General features: G+C 40.0%; 1 long non-coding RNA gene across 1 annotated transcript in view; it reads left to right on the forward strand.

The window, feature by feature from the left end:
• The window catches only part of LOC140903888 (uncharacterized), a 315,051-nt gene that overhangs the window by 254,242 nt on the left and 48,690 nt on the right, over positions 1 to 12,119 (forward strand). The gene's annotated exons all lie outside the window — the stretch shown is intronic.

The raw sequence follows: 12,119 nt of genomic DNA on the forward strand, positions 1-12,119 counted from the left end.
AAGGAAGTTAATTTACACTTTAGCAGCTAGTTCCAAATGTACACTTGCAATGATGTTTCATGAATCATTGGCTTTTCTTTATGATACAAATTTTACAAGAAGAAGCCAGGAAAAACACTGCCCTAAATTATATACAGGGAAGAAATAATGCAGCTTATTGCAACAGAAAGCTCTTTATATGTTGTTGTTTTATTTTAGTTTTTATTTTGTCTTTAATAAGCATGTTTTACATGTGAGATGCTGGGGCGTAGATATCGAAGATCAAAGTGAATGAATGAATAAACATGGAGTCATGCTTTAGTAAAGTGAAAATAGTGATGAACCTCTCAGTGGAAAGATCTGAGACACCATGATATAAATATTCAGGTCTGCTCCTAATACTGTGACAGATGCTAGGTCCAATACACTCCTAACAAAGAGAATTGTTAGGCTGTGGAAGTAGAGCAGGGGTTCCCGAACTATAGCCTGTAGATTGCTGCTGATCCACAAAGAGCTCTTGCTGGTAGTCTGTGGAGAGTTGGCTGGTTAACTGGTTCCCCTCCTCCTTGTGTTCAGCTGAAAACTGCATTGAAATAAGCCAAAAATACATTAAATACTTTCCTAATGTTACTTTTCCCATGTAAGTAATTGCTGTAGATGCCAGCTGGATGTTTTGTGACAATGAGTGAAAGGGGAAATGGTCCATGCAGTGGTGAATGGGGGTGGGGATGTCCATGGACAATTTATCTGTTAATATTTGTTGTGTATGTGAAAAACTCTGGGAACTCCTGAAATAGAGAATGTAAAACTGGACTGCTGATAGCACTGGAGGAACAACTGGCTGGCTGCAAAGGGGTGGACTAAGTGTGACCAAATAGACCTTTTCCATTGCTAATGTGTAAGAATCTATACTGAGCAGGGAAATTGAAGGGAGAAGAGCTGTTCTCATTTCTCAACTGCATAGTAATTCATTCTGATTTGCTCTGAGAGCTTGGACACCACTACTGCTATGATATACAGGTGGGAACAAGAAAAGGATTCACAGAACTGGCATACTGCAGAAAAGGTCAGTAACGTTTTCCCAAGAGGACATCTTAATAATTGGATGCTTTTCTCTTCAAGTGCACAAAGGCACACATTCCCTAATAGATCGCAATTTAAAAGCACCATTAGTAGTAACTGGGCTTTGTCTCACCTCCTCCCTCCTCCCAGTTAGCTCGTTACAGGAGAAGTTGTGATGAACCCTCATTTATATAGACTGGTGCTGTCAGAGAAGACAGAGAGGGCATCAGCTGCCACTCCAGAAGAGGGGGGCTTCTTTGCAAAATGCTTAGAACTATTTACACCCAACCAGAACTTGTCAGCTGTGAACAGCTGAGATTTGCTGGCATGAGATATTGTGCTAGGGATCTGGAAGCCCTAACACAGAGATTTAGGAGCAATCAGGAACTCTCTGTATAAGGAGAGGCTAAATTCCTATATCGTGTTGCCTGAATGAGACAGAGAAAGGGATTCCATATTAGAGGAAAAAGGGTTATTGAAAAACTACTTGCTGTTTTAAATCCCCATTTAAGTGATCATAATTTATTTATTTAGATTTCAAATGATAAAAAGGATGCCTATCACAAGGCTCTAGATGCCCTGCCACATTCATTAACTACTCGTTACATGGAAACCCCCAACAGCATTAAAATAATCCTTCCACAGAGAGAGAAAGTGACTTCCTCAAGGTCCCAGAATGAAACTGTGGCAGAGCCAAGAATTACATGCAGGGCTCCTGAATTAGGCTACAGTGCTTTAAACAGAAGCCAGTCCTCCCTTCAGAAATGTACCCCACTCGCTTCCCAAATGCAAGTCAGCAAAGACACAATCATGAGGAAAGTTGTAAGGAAGAAAATCTGATTTTCATCATTTGTACTGTGGAGTATAATTGGAGTCAGGGTGAGGCTCTGAGGACAAACAGAAATTAATATAATGCTTTTATTGCTTGAAGCTTTCGTTATGCTGTGTCGGATCTCTGAAGAAATTAGCCAATAGCTGTCCTCACTAAGCAGCTTTTGTGGAGAGGGTAACTTCTGTTCTCTCTTTCAGAGGTATCGTTTTGGCACAGCAGAGTTCCGCTTTCTTGCCAGCACAGCAAAACTTGCCTGAATTACATGCAGCACAGAGGTTCATTGTCAATTCCACGGAAGATTTTTGTACATTTGTAGTTAGCTAAAGACTCCGTTGCTTGACGTACAGGCCCTGCCAGGGATCAGAGAGGGAAATGCATTTATGTTTGCTACTCATCTCATTAACTCCGACTCTCTCTTGCTGTCTGTGACAGCAAACTGTCTTTTTGCTTCAAAACTTGCAGCATCATGTGTTACCGTTTTTCCCACCTAAATGGTTGATTTCCCACTGCACCTTCCCACTGATGGTTTTTTATAACAATGGGCAGAGTTAATTTTCAGGACATCTCTCTCTTTTTCTCTGTCTGGTTCTTTTGTTCATCAAAAGTCCACTATAGAATATTTTCTCTAAGAGCCCTGTGTGCTCCACGGGGAGGGTGTGTCCAAACCAGCGGAGCTTTCTTTCCTAAGCATTGCTTCGTGATGTTTCTGCAACCTTGTTATACATGATTTTATCTTGTCACTTGTCATAATTACCTTATGCAATTTGCATAATTAACTACCAGGCATACATACCACATACAACTCAGCAAAGACTCACTCATGAGTAAGGAGGAAAGGGGTAAGGAGGAAAATCTGATGTTCATCACTTGCATTGTGGAGTACAGTTGGAGTCAGGGTGAGGATCTGTGGATGAAAAGACAATATAATGATTCAAGCTTTGGTTGGGCTGTGTAAGACATGTGAAAAATGATCCAGCCACAGTCTACAGCAAGCAGTATTTCTGATGAAGTTTCATTCCGTTTCCTCTTTCAGAGGTATCGTTTTAGCACTGCAGAGTTCCACTTTCTTGCTGGCACATCCAGTTGCCTGAATTACATGCAACACAAACAGAGGTTCATTGTCAATTTCACGTTCAGTATTTTAGGAAGATCTTTGTACATTTGTAGTTAGCCAAAGACTCCGTTGCTTGACATACGGGCCCTGCCATGGATCAGAGAGGGAAATGCATTTATGTTTGCTCCTCATCTCATTAACTCCGACTCTCTCCTGCTTCTGTGACAGCAAACTTGCATCATCATGTGTTACCGTTTTTCCCACCAAAATGATTACTTTCCTGCTGCACCTTCCCACCGATGGCTTTTTACAACAATGGGCAGAGTTAATTTTCAGGACATCTCTCTCTTTCTCTGTCCGGTTCTTTTGTTCATCAAAAGTCCACTATAGAATATTTTCTCTAAGAGCCCTGTGTGCTCCACGAGGAGGGTGTGTCCAAACCAGCAGAGCTTTCTTTCCTAAGCATTGCTTCGTGATGTTTCTGCAACCTTGTTATACATGATTTTATCTTGTCACTTGTCATAATTACCTTATACAATTTGCATAATTAACTACCAGGCATCATCTATTAAATTTTTCCAGTTCTTTGATGTGCAAACAGAGAGTAAGTTGGAAATCAGTACTCTGCGGTAAATGTGGACTTTAATTTTTGCATGTGGGTGGGTGTGGGATACTGTGCTGATTGCAGTTTTAGTGTTGCAACCCTTCAAATTCAGACCATGCCTTTTTATTGGGCTAATGATTCGCTGGTCTGTAATGACGATGCCTGACAAAATTCCAAGCAGGTAAATTAAATCATTACCATGCTGAATTTGGCAACATTGATTGTGGTCCTAGGTCTTAAATATGCTTTCCAAGGTGCCAGTTTTGTACATTACTTCAGTTTCTCTCACACTGGTGGTTAGTTCGTAGCTTTGAGTTATCTCAGCACATTTGTTAGTGATGAATTGGAGGTGTGGTAGAACGTGTACAACAAGAGCAGAATCATCTACTCTTAGAAGCTCATCCTTAACCTCCTCGATTTCTTTTCTGGAGGGTTTAATCTGCTTGCAGAGTCTGCCGATATTTCATGATGCAATAAAAATTCCTGGCGTTTACATCGCTGGGGGTGTCATTGTTGATCAATAATCATGGCAAAGAAGAATCCAAAGAGACATTAGGGTCAAGGTTCCTCCCACACTCTGAACTTTAGGGTACAGATGTGGGAACCTGCATGAAAACCTCCTAAGCTTACTTTTACCAGCTTATGTTAAAACTTCCCCAAGGTATAAATTAATTTTATCCTTTGTCCTTGGAATAACCACTGCCACCACCAAACTCTAACTGGGTTTACTGGAAAACGTAGTTTGGACACATCTTTCCCCCCAAAATCCTCCCAACCCTTGCACCCCACTTCCTGGGAAAGGTTTGGTAAAAATCCTCACCAATTTGCATAGGTGACCACAGACCCAAACCCTTGGATCTGAGAACAATGAAAAAGCATTCAGTTTTCTTACAAGAAGACTTTTAATAGAAATAGAAGTAATAAAGGAATCACCCCTGTAAAATCGGGATGTAGGTACCTTACAGGGTAATTAGATTCAAAACATAGAGAATCCCTCTTGGCAAAACCTTAAGTTACAAAAAAGACACACAGACAGAAATAGTCATTCTATTCAGCACAATTCTTTTCTCAGCCATTTAAAGAAATCATAATCTAACGCATACCTAGCTAGATTACTTACTAAAAGTTTTAAGACTCCATTCCTGTTCTATCCCCAGCAAAAGCAGCATACCGACAGAGAGAGACCGTTTGTTTCTCTCCCTCCTCCCAGCTTTTGAAAGTATCTTGTCGCCTCATTGGTCATTTAGGTCAGGTGCCAGCGAGGTTACCTTTAGCTTCTTAACCCTTTACAGGTGAGAGGATTTTTCCTCTGGCCAGGAGGAATTTTAAAGGGGTTTACCCTTCCCTTTATATTTATGACAAGGGAATACCAGGAAGAATGAAGTGGGAGTGAAGGCACAGCTGGTTCACCCTCCTTTTATATTTTCTTGCTAGGATCTGTGTGCAGTGATGGATTGGAACAGGAGACAATGCCCAAGCCTGCAACAGAACACGGAAATGTACTGGCAGAGCACTGTGAGAAAGTGGGAAGTGAGCAACAGAGCTGGACTATTTAAAGTGCTTCAAACACCAGACATCAAAGTGGTCAGTCCAATGCAGGCAGATAGATAGATAGATGATGTGTACCCAACTTGGTGTTTCTTTTGAAATGATTCTTCCATTTGCATTTAATTTTTTTTAAATATTGTACAATACATTTATGATTTGTCATTCATGTGACTACTTCACAGCATACAGCTTTCACAGCCATTGATACTAACACCGTGTTAGACTAGGTGGAGACAATAGACAAGAAGAGGGGTGAAATATAACTATTATTTATTGTTATTTCTATTGCAGTAGCATGTACAGATCCCACACAAGTAGAACAGCCCTATTTTACTAGGCACTGGACAAACAACACAAGGACAGTCTGAGGCCTTGAGAGCTCACAGCCTCAGGGTTGGTTATTGTCATGGGAATTTACACTTACATAAATCTTTACAAATGGTACAAATGGTACAATAAATAAATACAGAAAAACAGATCTACATCACAAAACAGACTTATATGGAGAATGTAGAGTGTCTACATCATACCATAAAATACATGAGTATTCAAAAAAATCTAGACACCACATAGTCTTGTATAATTATTTTCAACACCCAGTATTTAATAGATGCTTATTGCACACAGTTTGCACTCCATGTGGCTAGTGGTCTCCTCTCCATCTCCTCATTCACACCTTGTAGCGTCTGTTCATTTGTCCCTGCAAAGATTTCTTTTTGATGATGCTGTAATCTGTATTCATTTCTGCTCCCTCATGAATGGGCTGGTGATTCTGCCTCTCCGTAGGAGCACAATTCATTTTAATCACAACTGTTGGCATCAATGCTGACTGCTTCCCAATTCCATTCTGCACTGAGCCTTGAGACTCCTTCCTTGTGCTCTGCCCACACTCCTTGCTTGTTCTTCTCTTTGTCTTCTCCTACTTGCATCGTAGTGCCTTTGCTCATGCTGTCTCCTACTCTCGGAACAGCCTCCCCTTCCCAGCGCACCAAACATCTTCACTCCCCCTTTAAATTCCTCTTCAAAACTTACGGTTTTCAGCCTAAGCCTGTGCCTCAGTCACCTGCTCGTCATCTCTTGCTCTAATTGTTTACAGTGAGAAAAGAAAAAAATCAATGCTCACAAACAGCATTCCCCACATAACATGAATCACGCCTTCTCTATTTGTTATAACCCTCCTTCATCCCTTCCCTCCTTCATCTTAGCCTCTTGTCATCATTTCCTCTGACTGTCTAATTTAGATTGGAAACTTGTTGGGGCAAAGACTGTGTCTTCTTTTATTTCTGTAAAGCATTTTGCACACTTAGTGCTGATGAGCGGCATGGGTTAGTGATCAGAGGGACAGATGAGCCTCTGTAACCTTTCTGTAATATCTTGGATCAGGGCTCCAGGCAGGCTGCACACCTCCCAGGACATAAGGTCAGGTCAGCAGATGGATGTCTCTGTTCCCCTCAGAAGGGAATCCCAGGCCACCGCCACCCTACATCTCCTTCTCTTGGGTGTGGTGACTGTGAACCCCTAGCCTTCGGGCAGGTGGTTCCTCTTCCTCAGCTTTTGGGACCTGCTCCTCTCTTGCTGTTGGCAGTACAGCATACTGATTCTTGACCTCAGTGGATGGGGGACTTGAGTGGAGGGGTGGATCGCTGCCTACTGCCCAAGGTGGCCAGCAGCTAAGTTTCCTCCCTGCAGAGCAACTGGTTTTCCTTTATCTTTTGGTGCTGTGGTAGACTTTTCTAGTCAGCTAGCATCCTCCATATTGATGTCTTCAGATGTGTCCTGTTGATGAAGTCCTCATGCTTGTGGATGCTACTCAAACCAGCCACTTCCTCTTGCAGTTCTCCTACCTGCTTCCTCATGGACACTACCAAGAGACACCTCAAACACTGGGTGGTTCCTGCCAGAGATGCTGGAACAATTTTTATTGTGTGGGTGCTGAGGGCCATTGAACCAAACTGTAAACCTGGATCTAATGAAGCAGCACTCCCAGCACCGGTAGTTCAAGCACCTCTGGTTCCTGCTGCCTGGCTTTCTTTGGCAGGGATATGCAGGCTATATTCCCAGCAACTAAAGACCAGGGTCTAAGTAGACACCTCCAGAGTCAGAATGCCTGTCTGCCATGACCCACAAAGGTGCAGGCAGAGGAAGAGCTAACGGAGTATTGGCGATGTGCTGTTTTCCTCCCATTACAACTTCTTTTTGTAGAGTACCTGCAAGTTATGGGGAAAAAACTCCTACTGCCCTGGATTCCTCTAAATCCCAGAATTCTGTTTACTATATACCAGAGGGGAGTCGTGCTTCCTCTGCTGGTGAGTCAGAGTCAAAATATTACCCTTCCCTGGGTCCTCAGCAATCCTGATGTTACAGGGCACAAACTGATCACCCGGTGGAGTCAGAAAGACAGTCCCTCCCAGTTTATAGTATAATTAAGCAATGGAATTATGTGTATTATGAAAGTTTTACACTTTCCTCTGAAGCATCCAGCACTGATCACTGTCAGAGATGGGATACCAGGCGAAGGAGATCACTGCTCCCTTCCAAATATGAAGATTCCTTTGCTCCTATAGGGAGAGTTTATCTATTTCTGTGTTGTAAATAATGCTTCATTTCTGAGCAGAGGAATCCCACACACACACACACATACACACACTGTTCTATGTGTCTGTGGGCCTGCAAGACATGCTTTGGAATATGCTGTAGATGCTATAATACTGGCTCCCCTCAGGTGTCCCCTGTTTCCTCCTGTTGTGTCTCCCTTGTGTTTGTTAACAGTAATTTCTGGTCCCTTCGTTTAATCTGGATCTTGTATGATCATGGAGTGACATGATTCTGGACTTTAAAAGGTTTTCTTTGTGGATGAGAGTGTCCATCAGAGGGGAGTGTAAGAGACATTTCATCCCAATATACCATGCACAACCTTTCGGGTCTGAGTGCTCTGTATAGATATTACCCCCACGCCGCAAGCTGATGGGTAGAAGATCTCAGAAACCTTTTCTAGGATGTACACTTATTTTATTTTAGAAACCTTTTTCCTTTGTTTCAGAAACCTTTTCACCTTTGTTGTGAATTTTATTTTATTTTATTTGAATTATGACATAGAAATCAAAGGCCAGGTTCTGCACTCTGTTACACCAGTTTTATGTCCATGTAAACGGATAGATGTGCATGGAATTATCCTGTAAAACCACCATAACGCAGTGGAAATCAGGCAGATGTTAATATAGTTAATTTTCATTTCTAAATGTCTGAAGAATATCAGATGCTGATTTTAGTGTGTGTATTTGTAGCAATAAATCACCAGCTGTGTAAAAAATCATATCTAGTTTGTTGTCACATTTATTCAGCAAAAGCTGTGTGAACAATGGATTTTTCAGTTCACTAGCCATACTGAAAAAGTTTTAAAAAAAATTCTTTCAGCTTGACCCAAAATGAAAATTTTTTGAAATTATTATCACTCCCAAAATCAAAAAGTTGGAGGAAAAATAATTTTGCATTAAACAAAACAACCCAAAACAAAAAATTTCCTTTCATTTTTGAGCTTTTAAAAACATTTTATGTTTTTTAAAATAAAATTGAACCTATATTTCTGAATGAAAAGTAGCTGCAAATTGATAGATTGAAACATTTTGCTTTGGGGTCAATTATTTAGATTTGGGGTCAATTGTTTTTACTTTTTATTTTTAACCAAATCAGTTCAGTGAAATCAACATGAATTAACAAAATGTTTCCCTCTCTCAGAATCGACGTGTTTTGATAAAATGAAGATATGGCCAAAAAAGGTTACTCAGCTCTACTCAGGTTTGAGAGTGATAGCCGCATTAGTCTGTATCAGCAAAAAGAACGAGGAGTACTTGTGGCACCTTAGAGACTAACAAATTTATTTGAGCATAAGCTTTTGTGGGCTAAAGCCCACTTCATCAGATGCATGCTGTGGAAAATACAGTGGGAAGATATATATATATACAAAGAACATGAAAAAATGGGGGTTGCCATACCAACTCTAACGAGAGTAATCGATTAAGATGAGCTACTATCAGCAGAAGAAAAAAAAACTTTTGTAGTGATAATCAGGAGTCTGATTATTATTTCACACCTTCTTGTCAACTGTTTGAAATGGGCCATCCTGATTATTTCCCAGCTAAAGGTGGCCGTTAACAAGGATTCAGGATCTGAGTAGCTTCCCAGGACTCATACACACACGCACACGCAAACACACTTGCTTTTAGGTCTGTGTGTCTGCTGAGTTGGCATCTGTGTATGTAAAATTCACTTCCACATGGCATGGTCTCATACTTATTCATTCACTGTATTGTGTCTTTATTAGGGCTATCCATTAATCGCAGTTAACTAACGCGATTAACTCAAAAAATTAATCACGATTAAAAAAATTAATCGCAGTTTTAATCGCACTGTTAAATAGAATACCAATTGAAATTTATTAAATATTTTGGATATTTTTCTACCTTTTCATATATATTGTATTCTGTGTTGTAATTGAAATCAAAGTGTATATTATTTTTATTACAAATATTTGCACTGTAAAAATGATAAACAAAAGAAATTGTTAGGTTTCAGAGTAACAGCCGTGTTAGTCTGTATTGGCAAAAAGAAAAGGAGTACTTGTGGCACCTTAGAGACTAACCAATTCATTAGAGCATAAGCTTTCGTGAGCTACAGCTCACTTCATCAGATGCATATCGTGGAAACTGCAGCAGACTTTATATATACACAGAGAATATGAAACAATACCTCCTCCCACCCCACTGTCCTGCTGGTAATAGCTTATCTAAAGTGATCCACTTCATTCAAGTACTGCAGTGCAATCTCTTTACAAAATGCAACTTACAATTTTAGATTTTTTTTTATACATAACTGCACTCAAAAACAAAACAATGTAAAACTTCTGAGCCTACAAGTCCACTCAGTTCTATTCTTGTTCAGCCAATTGCTAAGACAAACAAGTTTGTTTACATTTACAGGAGATAATGCTGCCCTCTTCTTATTTACATTGCCACCAGAAAGGGAGAACAGGCATTTGCATGGCACTTTTGTAGCTGGCATTGCATAGTATTTATGTGCCAGATTCATATGCTCCTTCATGCTTCGGCCACCATTCCAGAGGACATGCTTCCATGTTGATGACGCTCGTTAAAAAATTAATGCGTTAATTAAATTTATGACTGAACTCCTTCGGGGAGAATTGTATGTCCACTGCTCTGTTTTACCCTCATTCTGCCATATATTTCATGTTACAGCAATCTTGGATGATATTCATTTTAAGAACACTTTCACTGTAGATTTGAGAAAACGCAAAAAAGATACCAATGTGAGATTTCTAAAAATAGCTACAGCACTCGACCCAAGGTTTAAGAATCTGAAGTGCCTTCCAAAATCTCAGAGGGACGAAGTGTGGAGCATGCTTTCAGAAGTCTTAAATGAGCAACACTCCGATGCGGAAACTACAGGACCCAAACTACCAAAAAAGAAAATCAACCTTCTGCTGGTGGCATCTGACTCAGATAATGAAAATAAACATGCATTGGTCTGCACTGCTTTGGACTGTTATTGAGCAGAACCCGTCATCAGCATAGATGCATGTCCTCTGGAATGGTGGTTGAAGCATCAAAGAACATCTGAATCTTTAGTGCATCTAGCATGTAACTATCTTGTGATGCCGGCTACAACAGTGCCATGTGAACGCCTGTTCTCACTTTCAGGTGACACTGTAAACAAGAAGCGGGCAGCATTATCTCCTGAAACTGTAAGCAAATTTGTTTGTCTAAGTGATTGGCTGAACAAGAAGTAGGACTCAGTGGACTTACAGACTCTAAAATTTTACATTGTTTTATTTTTGACAGCTGTTTTTATTTTACATAATTTTACATTTGTGAGTTCGACTTTCATGATAAAGAGATTGCACTACAGTACTTGTATTAGGTGAACTGAAAAATACTATTTCTTTTGTTTTTTTACAGTGCAAGTACTTGTAATAAAAAATAAATATAAAGTGAGCACTGTACACTTTGTATTCTGTGTTGTAATTGAAATCAATATATTTGAAAATGTAGAAAATATAATATTTAAATAAATATTTAAATAAATGGTATTCTTTTATTGTTTAACAACGCAATTAATCGTGATTAATTTTTTAATCGCTTGACAGCCCTAGTCTTTACATATTACGCCATCTGTATGGTCACTGAAACATCTGTAGGGCCCTGCTCTAAAACAAAAGCCAGCAAAGTTCTTGCTCCTTTGGATGATATTTGTGACTGTTCCAGCAATATTTAAAATGGGAAGTATTTCTGGAACTAGGAATACTAAAATCAGAATTAATTTTAAGTGCATCCATTATAAGTAAAATATGTATTCAATGACAAAAATATTACATATAAAATGTTGCATTCTCTCTCTCTCAGCCTCTTTTCTCCCCATCTAATTTCTACTCAAAAAAAGAGCATTTTCAAGATGGCCACTGTCCCATTCTCACTTCTGGGCTGAAACTGTAGTTTCACAAAATCTTAGAATTTGAGAAAACGTGTCTGGTTTAAGTGAGTCCCCATGGGCACAAACACAGAAGATCAGGTTCTGACAGAAACTGTCACAAACCCATTGAGAACCAAATCCAGTGTCAGGTTTCAGAGTCGCAGGGTAATAGTAGCCGTGTTAGTTTGTATCCACAAAACGAAGAGTGTCTGTGGCACCTTAGAGACTAACAAATTTATCTGAGCATAAGTTTTCGTGGGCTTCAGCTCACTTCATCAGACACAGTGTGTGGCTCAGAGTGGGACTAGATTGTTTGGGGGTTGGTAATGGCTTACATAGCCTTTCACCTTTAGATTACTAAAATGAGTTCAGTTTAGGCTGGTAGTGACCAAAGGAATAGCCCAGTGACCTGTCTGAAGGGAATTGGTTACTTTAGTCCATTTCTTAAGGGCAGCCTAGCAGTGACAAAGCCTGTCTTCCAGAATTATACTGAGGCATTCAGTCTCCACAACTGTCAGCCAGATTCTTTCAGCTGTGCTCAATTCACCTTTTTTTAA

The sequence above is a fragment of the Lepidochelys kempii genome, chromosome 27 (genome assembly GCF_965140285.1).
Source record: "Lepidochelys kempii isolate rLepKem1 chromosome 27, rLepKem1.hap1, whole genome shotgun sequence".
NCBI lineage: Eukaryota > Metazoa > Chordata > Testudines > Cheloniidae > Lepidochelys > Lepidochelys kempii.